This window comes from Echinops telfairi, unplaced genomic scaffold (genome assembly GCF_000313985.2).
Source record: "Echinops telfairi isolate 266 unplaced genomic scaffold, ASM31398v2 ScPeMD7_7469;HRSCAF=8507_0, whole genome shotgun sequence".
NCBI lineage: Eukaryota > Metazoa > Chordata > Mammalia > Afrosoricida > Tenrecidae > Echinops > Echinops telfairi.
Window position 1 is genome coordinate 41,976,263 of NW_022111372.1, and position 2,450 is coordinate 41,978,712.

The window sequence follows — 2,450 nt, forward strand, 5'->3', positions numbered from 1 at the left end:
CCTTTCTTAGGGGCAGGAGCAGACCGAGAAGGATCTGGCATGTTGAGAGTGTCAGGGTAGAAACAAATGGAAATGTGGACAGAGCGGGTCTATTTGTCATTTTTATATTCAAATGAAGGCTTCCCTGTTTCTAGAATTCGATTGGACGGCCTGCCAGACGCTGCCGTAAACAGGAAGAATTTATGTAAATAGAGATGCTGGCTCTGCTTCCCTATTGGACAAAAGGGCACCAAACACTTCAACCAATCAGAAAACACCTCTATGCCGCAGCCCGTGCTTGGTCTGGGAATCTTTGTTCAAAAGCCTTTGTTTTAACCTGAGAAGAGCGTTATTTATCTGGACAAAGCGCAAAGCGCGGGAGGGGGGGGGAGCGGAAATAACAGATTTTCATGTGAAGTGTGGATATTTTGTTATGTGTCAACCACAGTAGGATTGTCGTGTCCGTTCCCCGCCCCCCCAGAAGCTGATGTTTATTTTCAAAATTGGCAGTGGCTGAGACAGAAAACATTTAAACAGCCTCAACCAGTTGTCCAAAAGTGTTTTGTTTTGCTTAAGACTTGTTTTTTATTTTCAAGTTAAGAATAAATTCTAGCGGTTCCTTAGGAGACACAGAATCTAAAACTGAAAATATATTAAGGTCCTTGTGTTAGAAGTGAAACAACAGAGCTGACTTTTAACAGAAGAGAAGGTATTGGATATATTTCCAATTAAACACTAACCTTTTATATATATTTTTTCTTAAATTATTTTTATTGGGGGCTCGTACAATTCTCATCACAATCCATACATACATCCATTGTGTCAAGCACATATGCACATTTGTTGCCCTCCTCATTCTCAAAACATATATTTATTATTTTTATGTTGAAGGAGTCCTAGTGGCGTAGTGGTTATGCTTTGGGCTGCTAACTGCAAGATCAGCAACCACCAGCTTCTTTGTAGGAGAAAGCCAGGGCTTTATACTCCTGTAAAGAATTACAGCCTTAGAAACCCAAAGGGGCAGTTTCACCCTGCCTTGTAGGGCCACTATGAGGTGGCATCCGTGTTAAGAATTCAAATGTCTCACTACTTCAGCACTAGCACTACCTGTTTGAAATACAGAATCATGAGTGACTTATGGCAAATAATTTACTTTTTCTGAGCCTTCATTTTTCACATTTGTAAAATGAGGATCTCACTACCTACCTGATAGGATTATTGTAAATTAATGTGTGTGAAACAGTTGGCAGGGAGCCCAGCATTAGCTAAGTATTTAATATCTGTTGGCTTCATTTCTTCCATTCCTTCATAGGATTGATTCAACCACAGTAGCTGAGCCCTAGGCGGCAGCTCCATTAAAAAAAAAAGAAGAAAGAAAAGGCCTGTCTTCCACTAAACAAGTGACTAAACTGTAAAAAAAAAAAATTAAAAAAAAAATATATATATATGTAGATATTCTTATGAATCTCCAGGATGGAACACAGTGCTTGACACACAGTAGAGACATTATACATGTTTGTTGAATGAATAAACCTGTGTGCTAAGAGATGTGCTATACTTTCAAATTTGTACTTTGAGATCATCAGATGGGCTACTCAGGGCAGACTCAGTATTTCATTTGTTTACTTTGACAATATGTAATTTAACAAACATTCCCCAGTGCTCATTATAGGCTTGGTACTCAGTTGTGATGGATCAAATGAATACAATTTCTGAAGTTAGGGAAGGAGTGCAGGATTAAGGAATGCTCCAAAATTAAATCCCTGTGGTAGTTATATAATCTGGTGTCAATTTGAGGATTGAGAATTAAGGGGTGGAGTCTAGTCTGTCAGTCTGGTCATAGCCAATGAGACCTCTGAGTGGGCATGGCCTTCTGAGAATTCTGGGAACTGTCTGAAGAGGACTTTATAGATTGGTATCAGACATATGGGCTAGTATTGGATTTATGAACTTGATATGGACTGAGCAATATTCAACTGCTCTTGTATATAAACCTCTTTCTTATATACATATGTCTATGAATTTGTTTCTCTAGTCTACTCAGACTAACACAGTCCCTGTACCTCTATAATCCAAACAGGACCAAGAACAGTCATTAATGAGCACAGTTGCTGTTAGGAAAGATTGGAGCTGTAAGTCCACAGAGGTGCCTCATAAAAAGTCCTGGTGATTTTGAAAACTCTATAGAGCACAATTCTGTTCTGACACTCTGGAAATTGCTATGAGTTAGAATTGACGCAAGGTGAGTGAGTCATGAAGCTCTTCAAAGCTTCCTGGCCTATGGCAGGTTTCAACTGAGTGTTTTTGTTGAGAAGTGTACGTTGCCACCGCCACCCCCTTTCCCCCCACATCTATATCTTACTTATTACTTATCTAAGTGAATTAATGAAAATATCTTAAGAGCTAGTGAAAGTGAATTTAGGGACTTTCAACAGTACTTAGAGGAAATGCGGAAACCAGGCAGTACATAA